The following is a 20,803-nucleotide window of genomic DNA, read 5'->3' as shown; positions in this document are numbered from 1 at the left end:
AGGGCCCAGGCACCTTGGGGGCCAAGGGGGGCAGCCAGGGAGCCAAAGGCACCTGGGGACCCTGTGAGGACAACCCCCAGTCCAACACAATCCATCCTCCAACAGCCCCCAGTGCCAGATCCCCCATCTCCTGCTGCCCCTCCCCTCCCAGAGCTTTCCCTGTGGGACACCCCAGAGCAGAGCCCGGCCCCAAACCCAACATTGTGGGAGAACAAGGGGAACAAGGGACGTGTGATCAGGTGGCTGATTGGCATCTCAGACACCGCAGACACTGGGGAGCACTGGGCAATGCTGATCACCTGCAGACAAGGCTGAGGGCTGGGGAATGGCTCAGCAGTGACAATTCCCACATCCACACAACTCGATATCCCTTTCCCTGCAGATGCCAAACCCAACCAAGCTCCATGCCCAGAGCACTGTCCAGAGGGGAATATGCCCTGCCCTGCCCCTCATCCTGTCACACCTGCAGCCACGGAGCCCTCCCAGAGCACCTGGGTCATGGCCCTGGCTCTGGGTCCAGGCCAGCACTGGCCCTGAGCAGGATGTGCCCATCCCAGGGCACATGGGGAAGTGGGCACCTGTCCCCAGGCAGCCACTCGGAGCTAACTGGGGTAACAGAGGTGCCCTGTGAGGAGGAGGGGTGTTGGTGCCCTGCCAGCATCTCTGACAAGCCCTGTTTACCCAAGCCCTGAGGCACCAGGAGGACGTTCTGACATCTTGGGCTTTCCAGAAGGAAAATCCACAGTGAAGTGGTTCCTGAGGGCTGTCCAAAGCCGTGATTCCTGTTTGACATTCCAGGGCATTAGTGAAGGATTCTGCACATCTCTTTCCCCAGGCACAATGTGGATCCATCAGAGAAGTGTTATGACTCAGGTGGAAAAACATTTCAGGCCACTGCCCTGACTGTTTGCTCTGGAACTCACCCAAGGAGGCGCAGGGCCCAAGGGGGAAGATTTTCCTTGCGGGTTTTGCTGCTTTGTGCCCTTGGAGGAGAGATCAGAGTGTCCTCCTAGGGGATTCTTGACCAGATGGACAAGAGCTGTGACACCTTGGAGAGAAATTGAGGCTAAGTTCACCTTTGAGAGAAACTGAGGAAGTGTCTGCAGGACCCTAAATAGCGAATGAATGGATGAAAGAGATTCTCACTGTCCTGACCCACTATCCAGCAAAACCACAGCCAAGGGAAGAGGCCTGGTGGAATCAGGGGGGAAGCAGACCTTGTTGAGCCTGGCGCACACTGGGCAGTGTGGGGTGATCCCCTGCTGGTGTCCCAGCTGTCAGTGCAATACCACTGCTCTGGTGGACTAGATCCTTAAGAAACAAAAGAAGTGATCAAGCTCAGGGGAGGAGGGGATTTGGTCACACTTCTCTTCTCTGGGAGTTTCTTTCCGAGGGGGGACATTCCATGAGAATTGGGATGCGGTAAAGGACAGGGCTGAGGACAGCTGCTCCCTCTTTCTCTGGGCTTTGGATGAGGACGCTGGGAGCTGCTGCTTGGGAAAAGGAATTGGTTGCTGCGGGTGGCCAGAGCAGCTTCCCCAGGCAGGTGCTGTCAGGTGCCTGCAGCACCGAAAGCGTCTCCACTTGGGGCTGCCTTGACAACTCCCCCAGCCCAGCAGACCCTGAGCCCGGATGGTGCAATCAAAGCTTCACCAGAGGGACGAGAGGACTCCTCACATAGCAGATCCAGCCGGGTTTATTAAGGGAATATCTAAGGGTCCAGTGAAGTGAGGGTGAAGAGGGAAACAGGAACAAACAGGAACTCAACATGTGTCAAAGGGAACCAGAGGCGAAGAGCCAGGAGCCGGGCTGGGGCCAGGGTATATTACTGGAGGAAGGCAGGAGGGGTCAGGGTACAAATTATCCAATGGGGAAGGGAGCCAGGGGTGGAGTTAAGGTGGGGTGACACGGGACGCACCAATGGGGGGGGGCAGAGTGGGAGGGGTCTCTAAGGGATAGCCAATGGAGGAACGGGGAGTACAGAACTTTCTGGAACTGGGGGACGAACAGCAGTCGATTGACAACAGCACATTAACATTAACAAGCAAAGAACCATGGGGAATTGTGGCAGTCTCTCACCTTAACTTAAACAGTGGTGTCCTCCCATGGCATTCCAGGTTCCTCTTCTCCATGGCTGTCTCCAACATCTCCCTCTTTTTTATTTATTAAATAAACATTTCCCAGTGTTTTGTCAATTATTTTCTTAAAACACATCAGTGCTGCTGAAACGATAACAGCTATAAGAAGGACCCACAATAAACTTTTAAGAATGGGGGCCACCCCCCACAGGAACAATCCTCTGCATGAGCTTTTTGTCCATCATGTCCACAACTTTTTTTTCAGTAAGAAGAGTCTTCATTTGCTCTTGCATTGGTTTGATGTTGGCCTGGATCAATGTGCTTTTCGATAGCAGGTTAAAACAACAAAGCCCTTTGAAATCTTCACAACCATGGCCATGGGAGAGCAGCAGGAAGGCGATGGCTGCTCTGTTCTGAAGGGTGGCATGTCTGGTGGTTTCCTCGTCCGCTAGAAGGTCTGATAAGGCAGCGGACGTAGCATTGGTCTGCTTACTAAGCCAGCACTCCAGGTGAAAAAGCTCACCGAGGGCCTTCGCAGCTGCAACCCATGGTAGAAAGATGGAAACAATGATGGTGGCAGCAGCTGTTAAGGTATTTTGGGGTGTCCTGGGAGTGGCCATCTGGTCCTCAAGTGAATCAGTTATCGACTGTTCGAGCACTGATAGAAACATGAATGTTCAAGTTAGTTGTCACTGTAATTTTCTTCATTTTGTCCCTATGGAAGGGAGGGCGAGGGATTGGCAATTGGGGTGGGTGGAGACAGTTGCCTTGGCTTGGTCTCTGGAAATCTTAAATTGACGTACTAAAGCTGGAGCATTCTTATGGAAGAATGCATGGCTTAGACAAGCCTGTTGAAAGACATGTGGTGCAGCAGGGTAAATGTGGGTGGCACTTGCTGCCATTGCTAACAAGTCTGCTCTCCGGTTGCCCTCAGTGATGTATCTTGGCAGCTCTGTGTGCGACCGGACGTGCAGGATGTGATAAGGTTGCTCTCTGTTGGAGATGAACCAAATTAATTCAGAGAGCAAGGTGTATAATTTTTTATTTTGGACTTTCTTGAGCAGGGCACGCTCTGCCTGCTCTGCTATCCCGGTGACAAATGCAGAATCTGTGATTAAATTGAAGGGTTGTTGGAATGTTCAAAATGCTCTCACTGCTGCAGTAAGTTCTGCAGTCTGGGGGGAACCTTCAACAACCCGGATATCAGACTCCTCCTTCTGAGTGTGCGGGTCCCTCCAGTGAACACTGACTTGTGAGAATTGCCTGAACCGTCAATGAACTCTGTGATAGCATTTTTGAGTGGAGTTTTACTTTTATATGATTTTGGGGACAAATGCAGTGAATCTTTACAAAGTCTGTGTTTAGGATAATGAATGGAAATTTTTCTGGGATAGCTGTCTAATGAAATTTGCGGGTGTTCATTTCTTTGTAATAGAGAATCCAATTGTTCCAAAGTATAAAAGAGATTAAATGCACACCAGATCGCAAGCTGTGAGGGTCCAGAGGTGATGTTGGCCTTTAATAATAAGTTTGGCTCTAAGTTCTGGTGGGGTGGTAACTGTTTTATGTGGTTGGTGCGGCAGAAAAAGCCACTCGATGATGATGAGTGGGTTTTTTGCAGTATCATCCGACTGAAAGAGCAATGCATGGGAGTTTGGGCACTTACCAAAAATACCGAGGCTGAGGGGAAGGGACCAGTCTGTCCGATGTGCCTGGTGGTGTTTGATGGCGTTGGTGACTCTCTCCAAAGCCTCACAGGCTTCTGGTCTTAACGAGCGTGGGGAAGCCAGGTTGCCGTCTCCTCGTAGAAGGTTGAAGAGTGGTGTCAGTTCTTCTGTGGTGAGGCCCAGGAGAGGTCAGATGCACGTGATGACTGCACAGCTGCACAGCTGTTGCATGTCTCTTAATGTGTGGGCGTGCTCGTTGATGGATAGAGTTTGAGGCACCATGGTCCTTCGTGTGAATAAAAACCCGAGGTGCTTCCATGGGCTCAATAGCTGGATTTTTTCCTGAGCTATCTGAAACCCCGCACTTTCGACAGCTGCGACACTCTTGGAAAGTGCTGCGTCTAAGTGAGACTTGGTGGAAGCACAGATTTGTACATCGTCCATATAATGTAGGTGTGAGACTCTGTCCAAAGTTTCTCTCATCTGCCTCACGGTCGTCATTGGGGACCACTGAAGAAAAGACCCGTGTCTGAGGTTTCTGGCCCTGTTGGAGAAAGTTACATGCCAAGGGCCCCGAGACCTGAGCACAGCTCCCGGTATTGCTAAGCTATTGTTCACAGGTATGTTTGCTGTATGCTACACTGAACCCAATGAAAGGAAGAAGGGGGCACCTTGCCTTTGTGCAACAATAGCCTTGGAAGTTGTCCCACCTCTCGACCTGGCTGGACTTCTGAGTTTTGGGTGGTCCCCACAGAAAACCCCTCACTTGTCTTACAACGGCCGTGACAGACAGACTGAGATGTAAGAAGCCTCTCCATCAAAGACCGAGACATGAAATCCCTACGTGAAAAGGCCCCCCACACTCTTTCCAAGGACTGGGACTGAGGGCCCCTAACCTGGGTGAGGTGTGTGGGGGAGGCAAGCTGACCAAAGGAAGATGGATGTTTCAGGTGCGAGCAGTGGACCAAGAAGATAATGGCTCTCGCCCACTGCTGAGAACATGGACTGTGTGTACCCTTCTCTAAATACCACTTTTTCCCCCCAAAATACAATAGACTACCTTTGATTCAGTTTCAAGTTTTACCCCTTCCCCCATCAAAAAAAAGAGTATAATAAGAGTTTGGATGAACTGCAACCCTGAGATCTCCCCAGACGTGACCTGGTGAACTCCATTGGCTGGACATTGAAGGACTTTGCCGTTCTATGTTTGGTAGCTTTGTACCTTCCTTTCTCTTCCTCCCTCGTTTTCTCTTTTCCCCAATTCCTCCCCAATGCATTTTGTTGTGGTTATTCAATAATGGTACATTTGTTTTGATTATCATTGCAACCCCCTGTACCGTGTCGGTGTTTTTTGCACTCTGAGATCAACCCATGAACCATCACGAAACCCGTTCATAAGGATGGATCGTGACAGTTGCATACATAATATATAAACCTTCTATCAAGCCTTAAAAATTCTCTACAAATTCATTTCCAACATTACTGGGTCTGGCACTGCCAAGATCTGGTGCTTGCTGCCACCACCAGTGCCCAGATCTGGAAATTCCCTTGTTCTGGCAGAGCCAAATCCAGCAATTTTCTGGTAAAGAAAGCCAAAATCTGGCAATTTCCCACTGCCGGCACCAGCAATGCCAAGATCTGGTGTTTGCTGCCACTGCCCATACCCCAATCTGGACATTTCTCGGTTCCAACACAGCCCAAGTGCACCAATTTTTTGGAAAAAGAAGACAAAAGGCAGCAATTTCCTGGTGCCAAGACTGTCACCACCCAGACCTGGTGTTTGATGGCACCGCCCATGCCCAGATCTGGATATTTCCCTGTGCCACCACAGCCCAAGTGCAGTAATTTGCTGGCAAAGAAAGCCCAAACCAGGCAAATACCTGGTGCCTACACTACTCTGATCTCATGTTTGCTGACACCGCCAGTGCCCACATCCGGAATTTTTCAGATGCCTGCACAGCATAATTCCAGCAGTTTGCTGACACGGAAAGTTCACATTTGGCAATTTTCTGGTGCCTGCACATTCCCCACCCAGATCTGGTGTGTGCTGGCACTGCCAGTGCCCAGATCTGGCAATTTCCTCGTGCCAGCAAAACCCAAATGCAGCGGTTTTCTGCAAAGAAAGCCAAAACCAGGCACCACCCAGATCTGCTGTGCTGGGGTTGGTTTAAAAGAAGAGGGAGACCTCAGCTTAAGGCCATGGGAAAACCCTCTTTAGTTGGGGTGAGCAGGAGTTCCCGCCCATGATCTCCTCGTTCAGTTATGCAGATTGTCACTGGCAAGTTCTAAGTTCTCTTTGCTACCATTGGTTACATTTTACTGCAAAAATTGTAATATTCTTAATCCTTCCTTCCTCTTGGATCTTTCCCTCAGATCCCAACTTAACCTCTTGTGAAGGTCCGCCCAAAATGAACGGGTGACGGATGATTTTTTCGTGCAAAAAATAACCAACAAAGGCACAGGGATTTTGCAGTAACAAATCAACAAATTGCAATTTTATTGATGATAACCACAGCTGAATATGCGTTTGGTTAGGGAACCTGGGGAAGAGAAGGGTAGGACAAGGGAAAAAGGGAGGAAAGTTGGTTAGGGAAGGGGTATAGCTACCAAAACGTGATGTCTTCGGGGTCCCGCCGCCGAAACTCGCTGGTGCACACTTTGGGGAGATCTAAACAAACAGTCGAAGTGAACCCCAAATATACTGTTCTTGGTTGGGGGAAGGGTGGCTGAAATTAGGTTTCCATGGAGGGGAAAAGAATAGGAACAGGAGGAGGGGGAGAGGTTATTCCATTGTTTTCATGGCCGAATGCTCGCAGGTACGTTTACTCTGGGCAGGTTTCTCCCCCTCCCCAAGTTGGGAAGGAGTACAGTCCCAGTCTCTGGAAGGAGGTTGCCATGGGGGTGCCAAGGAGGTACCATGGGGGTGCCAGTAGGGTGCCAGGGGGGTTCCTTGTCTTGTCTTGGTTCCTTGATGAGGGGATTCGCATCTCTGTTTGTCTGTCACAGTGGTTGAAGGCAGACAAGAGGGGTCTTCTCTTGGAGGGGGGAGCCACCCCAGAGATCAGTCCAGCCAAGTCAGGAGGTAGAGAGCCATTGTTCAGAAAAGGGCAGCATGCCCCTTTGAGTTCAGCATGGCATGTTCTGCAAACACCACCTGTGAACACACTGAATAAGCATGAGACTTTCTTTCCCAACTGGCTTAACAGTTTTTTATCATGACAATTGTGAGGCAAAAATGAAGGATTTTTGGATGGACTTCCAAACCCCTCCCCATATATAAATGTATAAATATCCCTGCTAGACCCTGGACCCATGCTTTTTTCTGCTTCACTCTCCATACCGTGCACGCCGTCCTGTTTGTTGTGTTTGCCTTCATTAAAGTTCTCTTTCCAGAGCACCAGATGAAAGCAGTCTCTGTCTGTAAAGTGGCCAGAGCCGGTTCTCAGGGAAACCACTGGTCACCAGTCCGGATGAGGACCAGAAGGTTTCACTGGTGTTTGCGGGCACTGCCAGTGCCCAGATCTGGAAACGTCCCTGTTCTGGCACAGCCCAAGTGCAGCAATTTCCTGGCACAGAAATCCAAAACCCGGCAACTTTCTGCTACTGGCTCTGGCACCGCCCACATCTTGTGTTTGCTACGCCAGTGCCCAGATTTGGAAATTTCCTGGTGCCAGCAGAGCCCAAATCCGGCAGATTTCTGTCGCTGGCAATGACACCACCCAGATCTGGTGTTTGCTGGCAGCCAGTGCCCAGATCTGAAAACTTCCTGGTGCTGGCACAGCCCAAGTCCAGTGATTTGCTGGCACAGAAAAGTCCAGGCATAGCCATGGAGCAGAGAGCCCCGAGAGTGCCCAAGCTGCTCTGGCTGGAGGAGGAGGAGGAGGAAGAAGGCCCTGGAGCTGCCCCAGCACAGGAGACTGAGGAGGTGGTGCCGTTGAATCCACCGCAGGAGGGTGAGTGGCAGGGTGAGTGGCAGGCTGGAGCCTGCAGCCAACTTGGCCCCACACCATGCCATGCCATGCCATGCCATGCCATGCCATGCCATGCCATGCCATGCCATGCCATGCCATGCCATGCCATGCCATTCCCTGGGGAAATGCCCATGGACAGGACAGAAAAGAGGCTGGGCAGATACCCCACAATGGCCGTGCTCCATCCCCTGGGGCATCACGGGGCTCTCCCTTCCTGGGAGCACAGGGTTGGCCTGTGTTCTCCAGCCTCTCCCACAGCCCCTCAGCTCTGGCTGCACTCGCTCTTTGCCAGATGCAGCCAAGGACCGGACTCAAGAGCAGGAATCCAGCCGTGGCCTCTTCCGCAGAGCAGCGCAGGTACCTGCGGCCATCCCCACCTGGGCCGGGCCTGCTGGCACTGCTCGGCCGGGCCCGCGCTTGGAGCAGGCCATGGAAGGTCCCTCTCTTCCAGCCCTTCCTTCTGCTGCAGACACTGCGGAGGCTCCTGCGCCTTGGCCGCACAAAGACCGGCGGCACCGGCACTGAGGGCACGGCCCAGCCCGACTCCAGGCCCGGCCACCTGCGGGCAGAGCCTGCTGCCAGCTCAGCATCCTCAGAGCTCGCAGCAGCCTCTGAGCAGGACAGGGCCCAGGGCAGGGCGAAGGCTGGCATGGCCCTCACTGAGGGCATGGCCACCATCCACACCCAGGCTCAGGGCAGGCTAGACACTCAGGCCATGCCCACACTGACCGGGACTCCTGTACCCACTCTGGAGGTTTTCCAGAAGGGTGCTGCTCCTCCACAGCAGGTAAGCAGCCTGGGGCCAGGGCTGAAGGCCTCCCAGGATCATGTGGCCCCTAAAGCTACATCTGCTGGACCCCCTCAGCCTTTGAGGCCATCACAGTGGCTGGGAAGGCAAGCACTTCTTGGGGGAAGCTGGGCAAGTTGCTCCCTTGGACAGCACTCCAAGTCTTCCCCATGCCGCCTCCTCCAGGTGCAAGCCACGGTCAGGGACATTCTCCAGAGACTGGTGTCCTGTGTCACCATGGACGCCGGGCTGCAAATGGAGATTCTGAGCCTGACGGAGGAACACCCTGCTCAAGTGGTGATGAGCCTCCTATGCTGTGCCCCAACGTTTGACAGGTATGGAGCATAAGTGCCTCAAGAGCTCACCGGCTCCTAGGGCCCCATGCCTTGTCCAGCAGGCTCTGCCAGACAGGCAGAGAGCTGTGGGAGCCTCGGGCCCTTCTGTTTCCTGAGGCTCTGCCATGCTCCCTCCCTGCCCCTCAGGGCACCGGGGCTCTGTCCCCCGGCCCCATGCAGCTGCACGGGGCACGGTGCTGACGCACAGCTCTGGTCCCACAGAGCTGCCGCGCTGATGTGGAAAGCCATGGACATGTCCGGAGTGTCCGCCCAGGAGGTGCTTCCAGCACTGCTCTCTGCCATGGAGGAGCAGCCACCCTACGGCAGCTTCTCCTGCAGGCACAACGAGGCCGTCCTTGCCCTGGCTGTGAGTTTCTGGAGCTTTCCTTTGCTCGCCCTCTCAGTCACCTCTCTAGCAGCTCTCCCTGCTCTCCCCAGCCTGGGCTGAGAGCTGGCCTAGGGGCAGGCTCAAGGGCAGCAGGCTGCGTACTCCCACTGCGTCTCCACTCGGGCCCTGCCTCATGGACACCTCGGCACTGATCACTGCCTTGGGGTAGGCAAGTGCTGCTTGTCTTGCCAAAGGGCTGCTTTGTCTCTTGCAGGAAACTCTGGTGCTGTGGAGGATTGCCCCCATGTGCGAGTGGCACTGCGCCATTCTGCTTCATTCTCCCCAACTGTTTGTGTCTCTGTTCTTGCAAATTGTCACTGCCACAGAGCAGATGCCAGGGGACATTGAAATCTGGAGATTCTGGAGAGCGTGCCGGGAGGAGCACGGCCTTCCCGGCCACCCCCACAGGTGCCAGTCACCCTGTCCTTCCCACGCCCTCGTGGCCAGGGCCAGCGCTCCCAGAGTGACCTGGCCTTTGCTCGGCACACAGGTTTGCAGTGCAGACCATGAGGACTCTGCTCTCCCGACTGGGCTTTGGCAAGAATCTGCTGGCTCTGGAGCACAAGCAGCTCTGGGGCACCCTGCTCTGTGCTGACACCCAGCACTATGCAGCAGGTCTGCTGGCCAGGGGGGATCCCCTACTCCTGCCACCACCGCCAGCATTTGTGCCCCCTGCCCAGAGTGCCCCACACAGTCCCTGGGGCTATAAGCGAGAGGGCCTTGTCAGCGAGGGAGGGCCGAGCAGACTGGGAAAGGCTGGGAGAGGAGGATGCCCAGCAGCAGCCGCCTCCCAAGGGGCCCATGTGTCCTTGCAGAGTGCTGGGGAAAGATCAGACCTCTGTGAGACCCTGCCTGGGAGAGGTCTGCCCACCCGGCTCAGGGCCTTGGTGCCTTTTTCCCCTGGCAGGGAGATGCGCTGTGGCTTGAGCCCCTTGTGTGCCCACATGGCCTCACACCTGCTCAGCCTGCTCGTCGGGAAGCAGCCCCGCTGGCATCTGCCTGCCCTGGCCTTCTTTGTGGCGATGAGCCTGATGGCCAGCGCTGCCTGGCTGAGCTGCCTCCCAGCTCTCTGGCCTCTCGTAGCTGCAGCCGCCTGGGACGGTGCCCGCGCCCTGTGCTGCTGCCTGTGCCCAACCCTGTGTGGCTCCGGGCTCCTGCCAGCTGACTCCTCTGGCACTGCCCTCCTGTGCCTGACACTCACCTCCTGGAGTGTCTGGACCTGAGCAAACACGGTCCCAGTGCCCTGCTGGTGGTATCCTGGCACCTGCCCAGCCAGTGCAGGGACAGGCTGTGCCTGGCACTCAGAGGCCTCGTGGTGCTCAGCAAGGAGCCCTCGCTGGTGAGAACGGGGCAGTGGCTGAAGCCACGCTGGCAGTGTGGGGCTGGGCAACGCAGACCTCTGGGCTTGGCTGGGCTTTGGCAGCAGAGGCAGCTGCTCCCAGCTCTCCTGCCTCCTGCTTCAGCTATCCCAGTGCCCCAAGCAGCTGTTAGTGCTGCGGCCGTTCACAGCTTCACAGCACAGCCTGGTCTTACACACAGGGAGGAGGAATACGCGGCCTGTATCAACACCTGGTGCAGCAGCTGGCTGATCCAGATGCAGAGGTGGTCCAGATGAGCCTCTGTGTGCTCACACGTATGCTCCAGGACAAAGACCTCCTGCTACCCAGCGTCACCGCCCTGAAGCTGGCTGAGTCCCTCCTGCCACACTTTGAGAACTGTGCTCTGTAAGGCTCTGTGCCCCCAGCCAAGGGCACTGGACATTGCCTGGAAACTTTGTGCTCTGTGCAGTTCTGAGCCTTTGCCCCAGTGGGCCCAGAGTAGTTGGTGCTTAGGACTTTTCCTTTCCTTCCAGGACAACAGCCATGTGCAGCTGCTCTCCATTCAGCTCTTCTGCAAGGTGATGGAGCTGGTAGTGGAAGAGGGGGAAGAGCTTCTCACAACAATCGTGAACCAGAGCCTGCTCCCTCTATTCTTGCGCTGACACAATGAGAACCTGCATGTGGCCGAGGTGAGGTTTTGTGCGATGCTGCCGCATCCCTGGCAGGGGGCTCAGCCGCCTCCTGCCCTGGCACCTGCCGGACTCCAGCCTCCCCTGGCCGTGGCGCAGGGACACAGGTCCTGTGCCCTGGGCTCTGGTACCACCTGCAGCTCTCTGCCGCTCTCCAGGCCTCTTTCCAAGCCCTGCTTTGTGCGGCACACTTCCTGAGGAGGAGGGACCTTGAAGAACTGTTGACAAAGGCGCGGCGGATTAAGTTCGCTGAGAGCCTGGTAAGGACAGCCCAGGAGCCCGAGCCCTGCCCCTGGAGCTCGGTGTGGGGGCCTGGCAGCTGTGTGCCTGCCCAGCGCCGCAGCCGGGCCCGCCAGCCTGCTCCCCCCACGCTACTCCCTGCCCTGGGCCGTGCGGGCCGGCCCGGCCGGTGCTGGGCGCAGGGAGCGCCCGGCCGAGGGGCAGAGCCCGCGCCGAGCCTTCTGTGTCGGTGCTCCCCGCAGCTGCTGCAGGACGAGAGCCGAGTGGCCGAGCACCTGCGCTGGGCCCTGCCGCACCTGCAGAGCCCACAGAGGCCCCTGCGAGAGGTGGCCGTCAGGTCCATGGGTGAGCCAGCAGCCCCGCGCCACTACCTGCCCCCGGCCCGGCTGCTGCCCCAGCTACAGTGAGAGCCGCGTCCGGGCCACTGCAGCCGGCTGGGATGGCCCTGGCAGGAGGCTTTCCTTGCATTCCCTCAATCTGGCCTCTGACCTTGGCTCTGTTCCTCTCTCTTCCAGCTCTTCAAGCCCTGAAAGAAGAGGAAAGTCCATCGTGCATGAGCAAACTTCTTCAGATGACCTTTGAAAGAAGATCTTCAGGACTTTGTCTGATGGATCAGATGTACCAGTGTCCATCAGCGATTTCCAGTGCCCATTGAGAATGGGACCGCCTGCAAAGCAGGATGGACCAGCTGGAGCTCCAGGCACAGCTCTGGCTGCTCACAGCTGAGCCTGTGCGAAGCTCCAGGAGCTCCTGCCATCTCTCTCCCTGTTGGCAGCTCTCTCCCTGCAGCCCTCAGGCCCTGCCCATCCCCTTTTTCTGCCTCTCAGCTCACCCCTTTGCTTCGTTTTTCTCTTAATAAACTGTTTGGGTTTTTCACTTTACCCACGTCTCTGTGGAGCTGAAGCAGTGCAAAACCTGAGCCCGGGGACACGCAGGGCCCTGCTGCCATTCCCCTCCGCGCTGTGTTCCGTGCACAGACAGAGAGGAACAAGGGCAGCTCAGGCTGCAAAGGTGCCTGTCCTGCTGCTCCAGCTGCACAGCACCATGGAGTTAAAGGTCGTGCTGAGCACGCTGAAGGGAGCAAGGACCCTGGGTTTTAGAAGAGCCAGCTCAAGTATGCTGTGAACCCAGCTGTGCGGGATTCCATGGCAAGCATCCACTGAGGGCAAAGGAGCTTGCAATGCCGGAAGGTTTCACAAAGAGGTTCCTGAAAGAACAGCAGTGCTCCATCCCTACACAGGGACAGGAAGAAGGCAGAAGCAGAGACCGTCATGGCCTAACAGTGAGCTCTGGGTGTGCCTAAAAGCAAATGGAGCAGCAGCAGCAGCAGCAGCAGCAGGGAGTGGCTGAGACTGGGAGGCGCGACCGTCCCAGTGGCTGCAGCACTGTCAGTCAGTGCCTGCAGGCTCGGTGTGGTTCTGGCATCTCTGGTCTCCCCACAATGAGGAATGGCAGCCCCTGCCTCAGGCCCAGTCAGAAATGCAACCAAGTGAGACCAGAGGGAGGAGACCCTTCCCACCTCTCTTGGGCAGGGCTGCAAAAGAGCTGCTGCGTCTTCCTGCCCCTCTGTTTTGGCTGTGCTTAGCCCAGAGCCGACCAGCTTGTGCTCTGCTGTCCCAGGAGCGTTCTGGGCGGGCAGGAGAAGGGCTGCGAGCACGGCACAGCGTCCTGCAAGGGGCTCACCAGAGCCTCCTGCGGGAACAGGCTGTGGGGTGCGGAGGTTCTGGTACCTCACACCATAACCAATATGATCTAGTGAAGCCAAATTTATTATCCTTTAAAAGAGTATATTTAAAATAAATCTCTGCTGTCCACGCGTCTCTACCTAATACATGATTGGTTAATCCTAGGTGTTCACGCATCTAAAATAGAATGCTGATTGGATCATCTAATTTTTTACGCATCTTGCTGGGGTTGTCTGGCCTACCCATGGCTCACTTTCCCAAGCTTGCTGACAAACGTGCTGAGTCCCGATGACTCTTCTTCTTGTGTCTTTTTCCAAGACATACCGAGCCCAATTCTGAATATGTCCATAATTCATTCTTTGTGAACGTGTTCATTGTCCATTATTACAAGCAGGCTGGATTGTGCATCGTCTGAATATGGCCACTCTCTTGCAAAAACTCCTCCATTCTGTCTCTGAGCCAGCATTTGAGCCGGTTAAACAAAATCCTCCCTCTCACACTGTAAAGAATGTGGAATTAGAGTTGGAATGTGACCCCAAAATAGAAGCAGCTAAGCAACTAAAGTAGAAAAAACTTAGTCCAGAAGCTATTGTAGAAGGGACTTTTCTCTCCAATGATGTAGAAGCTTTTCCTGTAGTAACTAATGCTGCAAGTAGAGTTTGAAAACCTTTCGATTGGAAGATTTTAGAAAAGATGAGAGCTGCAATTTCACAATTTGGTTGAAAATGCCAACTTGCACAGTGACTTCTGCAGTATATTTTTCCATCTAACACATCCAGCTGATGTGCATACCCTAATAAGACTTAGAATGCCACCCCATCAGCAGGTGATGTTTCATAAAAGCTGGGAGGAAAAGTGTGCTCAAGAAGCTGTTAAGACCTAGAGTGCAGGGTGATCCTCTGTATGGTTCAACAGCACAACAGTTACTTGGCAAGGGGCCCTGGACTACTGCCACTGCCCAGGCTAGGAGCATTGATCAAGTCTTACAGATGAGCCAACAACTAGCATGTAATGCATTTCTTGCACTTCCAGATAAGTTACACACTATGTCTTTTACACAGATTTGTCAAAGAAAGAATGAAGACTTTGATAAATTTGTAGACAAATTGCATGAAGCTATCTATAATCATTCTGATTTAGATTCAGACACAAAGATACAATTGGATGGACTTTGGGATCATTACTCCATTCCAAATGGCTTTCCCTTCAGTCACAAGAGGCTTCCATCTCTTCCAAAAATTGCCTGCTGAAACTCTTCTGCTCCCTTGCAAATCAGTTCACTACTCCAGCATAACCCTTGAAGCATGGACAGATGACTCTTCAACTAATTATAGTTAAAAAGAAGGGTATTTATTGCAGCCCTGGTCACCTGTGAACTAGTTTCCAAAGACACGTGCAAGGAGTTGCAGACTCCTGCTCTCTATTTCTACAGAAAAGGTTTTACATTAGGTTTCTAAGGACCCATAATACATAATTATTCCCTGCCTGCTTCACATTTTTATCAGCTGAATATCTATTACAGCTGCGCAATTGTATTCCCTTAACTGGGTTGGTGGGATTTTGAAATGAGGGAGTGGTTGTATGGGAGGAAGAAAGCAGTCTTCCTCATGGTGAACTCTTCCCTCATGGCCAGTTGACAAGACCTTTGGACCTGCTTCTCATGGTCCAAGTCTCTCCTAACTGTTCAATTATTCTTAAGGCAAGGTCTTTCTATGGTCTCAGCTTCTTCAAATTTGCTTCCTCTATCCCTGTCACTCCTAGCTTTATGTTCCTAATATATTTGGTACTCTTTAACTAAGGGACATGATTGCTGCTAGCTGTATTACTAACTTAGCTTCTTACCTCATTTTAAAATCTTAACTAAAATATGCAATCTTCTACTATCCCAATTCTATTCCCAGCTGGACCCTCGACTCATCCTCAATTTTCAATTATCCTCATTACATTTTCAGCTAACCCCTTGACTCACCTCAGGCACATCCCCGACTGCCTCTCTCCCAGCAGCTTAGAGCTGCATTGCACAGCGCTTGCTGTGCACCACAGAGAACAAAGCAGACTGCCTAGTGGACCTGAATATTTCTGCCAAACACTCTGCATCTCACACCTTTGCTCTGGCTCAGTGCAGAACTGCAGGGTTGCAGGCGCTTCCTCCCAGAGCTGCGTGAGGCGCTGGCTCCTGCAGATGGGCCCTGCCAAGCTGTCCCTGCCTCACGCTGACCTCGCTTCCCTGGCACAAGTGCCGGGCCTGAAGGAGCTGCCCTGTGCTCCAGCCAGCCAAGCAGCCCGGCTCCCTGCCCCGGTGCCCAGAGTGCTGCACACACTGCTGGCCTTTGCCAGGAGTTGCAGGGCAGCCGGCAGAAGAGGAGGAATCCTCAGCCAGCCCAGCAGCCCACAGCTGCCCTTGGCCTTTCTCTGCTCCTGGGCACACTCCAGATGGCCATGGCCTCCAGGCCGGGCTGTGCCCAGCACGGCTGCGCTTCCCCTCGGCAGCAGCCAGCTGCCACCTGGGCTCTGAGAGCAGAGGATTCGCCCGCTCCCAGCAAGAGGCACCCAGGGCCCGGCTGCTGCCTCTTGCAGCTCCAAGGGCCTCCTTCCAGCCTGCCTCTGCCGGGGCTCAGGCTGCTCCAGCCTCTGCCGGGGCTCTGCAGGGGCTCCAGCCCGGGCAAGGCCGGGCCCGCTCTCCCCTCACAGGCGCTGACAGCTCTGCGCCACAGGAGACCTTCCCGAGCACCCTCTCTGATCTTTCTGCTTTCTCACTTGAGCAAGGCTCTCCTCCAGCCAAAGAGATTATTGCATTTAGGGATACAAATCCAAGTGGCAGGAACCCCATTGCTCTCCAGTCACAGCTGAAGGCCTGCATCTGCACAGGGTGTTTGGGCTGCCTCATTCTTCCTTTGGTTTTGCCTTCAAATGCCATTGCCCTTTCTGCCTCAACTAGAAATACCACAGCTGCGCCATAACCAGCCAGTGGGTCATTTTCCAAAGGTAGTGCTGTCTGGAGAGGATGAATGAAGAAGAGCCCTCCTCACTTATGAAACCATACAAAAAAAGTCATATGTGTGACTTAACACCAATAAAAAACAATTGGTAATTCAGAAGGAAATGTTGAATTTTCTGAAGGGGTCAGAAGGAGGAGAATCTTCCAAGTGAGTTGATGTTTCAGAAACTTTATTAATTACAACTCTAATCTATAATTCTATGCTTCAAATCTCTTTAGCAACCCTACTCTACAATCCTACTCTAAATTGGTAACAGAGATAACATCTTGACATGATTGCTATGTTCTCGTCTCCCAGGGTTAGGGTTAGGGTTAGGCTTAGACTTAGGCTTAGGCTTAGGTTTAGGCTTAGGCTTAGCTTTAGGTTTAGGCTTAGGCTTAGGCTTAGATTTAGGTTCAGGTTTGGGTTTAGGTTTAGGCTTTGGCTTAGGCTTAGGGTTGGGGTTAGGGAAAGGGTAAGGGAAAGGGTAAGGGATAGAGATAGGGATAGGGTTAGGGTTTGGGTTAGCATTTAAGGTTAGGGTTAGGTTTTAGGTTTAAAGTTTAGGGTTAGGGTTATTCGTCTTCTTCACTAAGTTGATGACTTGTGCCAGGATGAATGGTGGCTTGGCTGAAGTTACAAATGGATGCTGTCCACCGGAAAAAAAAATACAACAAAGAACAGTGAACCATTACTTTCCAAGCTCATTGCTTCAGGGACTCAATCAGGATACATCAAGTTCCTGGAAAGACCCAGAAAGAGGAGCAATGGGACCATCTGCTCCCCAGTCATCCCCAGTGTGCAAGACCTTGCCATCACAGGCAAACCTGGCCCAGAATCCCACTCATCTGTTTATTGTGATGTCTTCATCATGCTGGGATTTTTGCCCTGCCAGTGATCTAGAAATGGTGCTTTCTTTCCCTGGGTTTTCTTCCTTTCAGGAAACTCCAATGACTCACATAGGTCCCTGCCTTTGAAAGACAGGCACTGTGCTGATTCCCACAGGGACAGAAAGCAGTGTCTGCCTTTCCATGCCCTGCCCGTCATGTGCTGGATGGCAACTTCCTAACCAGCAGGGCCAGCCCAGTGGCACTGGGCCCTGCAGTTCCCTCTCTGCCACACAACCTGGCAGTAACCCTGGCACAGTTCCCGTCTGCTTGAGCATGCCAGGCAGCAGATGGGGCTGGGACAAGTCCCTCCCGGCTGTCCCTGTTTGCGTGGCAGAAACCTCTGAGGGTGGGCTGGGGGGCACCAACCAGGGCCCCTCAGAGGCTCACAGTGAGCCCCCCACAGCCCCTCCTGCCCACAGCCAAATCTCTGACCCCTAGGCTGGGACTGGCTTCCTTGGGTTCCTCCACCACCATTTCATGTCTCTGTACCCTGCATTGCTCTACTTCAATTCTTTTGCCATTAGATAAAACTGAACACTCCACCAAATCACAAAAGAAGGCAACAGACATAGTCAGAGGACAGAGCACCTCTCCTCACAGGAAATGCAGAGGGAGCTGGAGTTATTTAGTTCATGAAGGACAGGCCCCGGGGAGACTTTATTGCCACTTTCCAAGACTTCAGAGTGGCTTTGAAGCAAGTGGGGGACATCTTTTTTAACAGGGCCAGTTACAATAGGATATGGACAAATATTTTTAAACACTAAGGACATCTAATCAGAGTAGGTCTAAGGAAGAACTTGTTTACTCAGAGCATGGTGCCACCCTGGCACAGCTTGCTCCAAGAGCTTGTAGGAGCCCCATCCGTGCAACCATTCCGGTCCCAGTGGCAAAGGGCTCTGAGCAACCCGATCTCTTTAAAGATGTCCCTGCTCATTGCAGGACACTTGCACCAGAGGACATTTACAGGGCCCTGCCAGCCCAGCCCAGTCTAGGATTCCTCACCATTTTCATTTGAAGAGCAGCAAGAGTGGAGGTGAGGAGGAAGGGGGTTCATCTGCTGCCTTGTGCTTGAGTGGAGGAGGAGCCCATCCCTCAGAGCCTGTTTCACCTGCAGCCCCTTCACATTTTACCTGCAGGAGCTCCTTGGCAGACCAGCGCTGCTCCTCGTCTGTCTGCAGGCAGCAGCTCAGGAAGTCACGCAGCAAAGCCGAGAGGAGCTTGGGCTGCCGCAGCTGTGGAGTCCCTACTGTGGCTATCAGGTATGTAGCCTGGAGAAAAAGGAGACACCAGGTTCCACCTCCTGCTTTCACATCTCTAAGGCTCTCCCAGCTCCCTTTGTTTAACCTCTGTTCTTCAGTGGCAGTTTCTGCCCTGGCACAGACCCAGAGATGACTTTACTTTACCAACCAAAAACCCAAACCCCGATGCAGCCACAGCTTTTCCACCATCCTGCAGATCTTGCCTTGGCAGCTGATTTCATTGCCTGACCTAGTTAGTGGGAACTACATCAGCAAAAGGACATTTGCTTCTCTGAGGATTCATGCCAGCTTGAGATGGTTTTTGGAAGAGGGACTTTGCTATACTAACTGATTTCAAGGGTTAGTACATGAAAGGCATCTCTGCAGTGCTTGTTGGTCCTTTAAGCGCACGTGCCCTAGAACAAAACTCATCAAGCTTTTTGTGCTGTTCTTGAAAACAATGGGAATTGGAAGAAAAGAAAGGAAATCCATCAGTTAATAGCCAGGTAGGGAAACAAACATTTACAATCTCCTCTTCATCACAGACACATTAAGATGCCTGCACAAATGTATTGGGATGAAAATGCCTGCTTGGGCACACAGGAGCCACCTGCAGCTCTGTCTCTCAGCAGTCTGAAAATTTCAGCTTCCCATTTCTGCAGCAAAAGAAAAATTGTCTAGGTCAGAAGAAGGAGAGGTTCCATCCATATGGACACCCTCTAGTCATTTGGCTGCTCAAGTCAATGCATTAATGGTAGGCCCATGCCAGAAAGTGCCAGGAAAAAACCAGGAGGTTTTGGCAGGCTCTCCACATCACCAGGCTCTGGCTTGTGACGTGCAGAATGTTGCTTGGGCTAGGAGAGAAACACGGTCACTGACTGTTTCAGCAGCACTGCACAAGAAGCAGAAGAGACTCTGTGCATTACACCCTCATGCCCATGTTTCCCAGTGAGAAGAAACTGCACACAGGATTAGGTTCCTCTCTAAAGACCACGGTTTTAGAAACTTTGTTGGGTTTGTGTTTCCTTCCTTCATTTCTGGAAAGATAACAACACTTTTAAGATGCTTTTTTCCTGTTATTAAGGCCATCTACACAGACAAAAGAACTGGAACCACTAACCCAAAGGAAAGTGTTGAGTGAGAATGGAGTTTGTTTGGAGTTTGTTTGCATGTGGTAAGGCTTGAGTTCCCCCACTGATGCAACCAAAAGTCCAGCAGATGCTGATGTGTTGCAGGGACATTTGTAGGAGGGGACCTTGGTGGAAGTAGTTCCAGCAGATGGCAATGGGATTTTGTCCAGTGGCACACAGGATATGGGACAGGTGAGAAAGTCAGTGGGATCAGTTAGTATTTGCTCCTTACCGTGCCAGAACTTTCGCTCAAGTAAGGAGGTTCTTGTTCTATCATTTCAATTCCCACAATTCCAAAAGACCATATGTCCACTTTGGGGCCATATGGTTGACCTGTCACCACTTCAGGCGCCATCCACCAAGGAGTCCCGGTTACCGAGCGCCGTCTGCTCTGCTCAGGGGTGAGCTGAGTAGCGAGGCCAAAATCAGCTGAGGAGAAAACAAAATACTGGTTTTATCTCAATTCTGTGCAATTAGGAAAGCAAGCAAAAGAATTCCCCACCAGAAGTTTGAAATTGCTCTGTTGAATCTCCTGGCATTGTCGATTTTAAAAATCCCCCCATGTTTTACACTGCCTCTAGCAGTGGCTTTTGTTCTTTGGAAACTTTAGACTTGTAACTCCCTCCCTCTTGAAGGGACCCACACAGAGCAAGGCCACTCTTGACTGCTTGTGGCTCCTTCTACCTCTGTGCACGTTGCAACTGTGCCCTCAGCTCGCAGCAGGGGTCCCTGCACTGCCACCAGCACCATTTTTGGGGAGCTGGCAGTCACGCCAAGCAGCCCCACACCCACATCCCTGGAACGCTGCACCTGACCAAGAATATACTGACCCAGTTTGACAGAACCATCGGTTCTGAGAAGGATGTTGTCACTCTTCACGTCTCGATGGATCACATCGTTTGCATGAAGAAAATCCAGTCCTTGCAGGCACTGAGCGAGAAAACAGAAACAGAAGGGCAAAAATGAGTGATGTGATTTCATCACACAAGAAAGGAAACAAAAAATCTAAAAGATTCCCTCTCCAGGGGAATGGGGAGTAATGGCAGAACAGTAATGGCCACTGAGAGGAAGAGCTTGCTGCTACAACACTTGCAGAGCAGGACCTTTCTGAGGAAAGGCACGTCAGCTTTTGAAAGAGCAACATCACCTGCTGTTGTAGGCTGTCCCCTGCCAACCAGCCAGGATGACTCCTGCTGCAGCGCATGTGCTCAGAAGCAAAGAGCATTCTGGCTGCACTCCTATCCTTTTTAGCTGAGCACTGAGAGAAACGAGTCTCTCTTTTCTTTCTTTGCTGTTTGTTTCAAATCCTGCCACCAGCACCTTTGCTTTTACAGGCAAGGAATGCAGTGAAGACAGACTCCAGGCAAACATTTAGAGAGGCAAGGTGGAGAACAGCAAATACAAATAC

General features: G+C 52.9%; 1 pseudogene; it reads right to left on the bottom strand.

Annotated features, from left to right (window-relative positions):
* Positions 1–20,803, bottom strand: part of LOC131560158 (zinc finger protein 850-like) — a 596,580-nt pseudogene that overhangs the window by 36,092 nt on the left and 539,685 nt on the right.

This window comes from Ammospiza caudacuta, chromosome 7 (assembly GCF_027887145.1).
Source record: "Ammospiza caudacuta isolate bAmmCau1 chromosome 7, bAmmCau1.pri, whole genome shotgun sequence".
Lineage (NCBI taxonomy): Eukaryota > Metazoa > Chordata > Aves > Passeriformes > Passerellidae > Ammospiza > Ammospiza caudacuta.
This window is presented reverse-complemented; position numbering and strand designations above follow the sequence as displayed.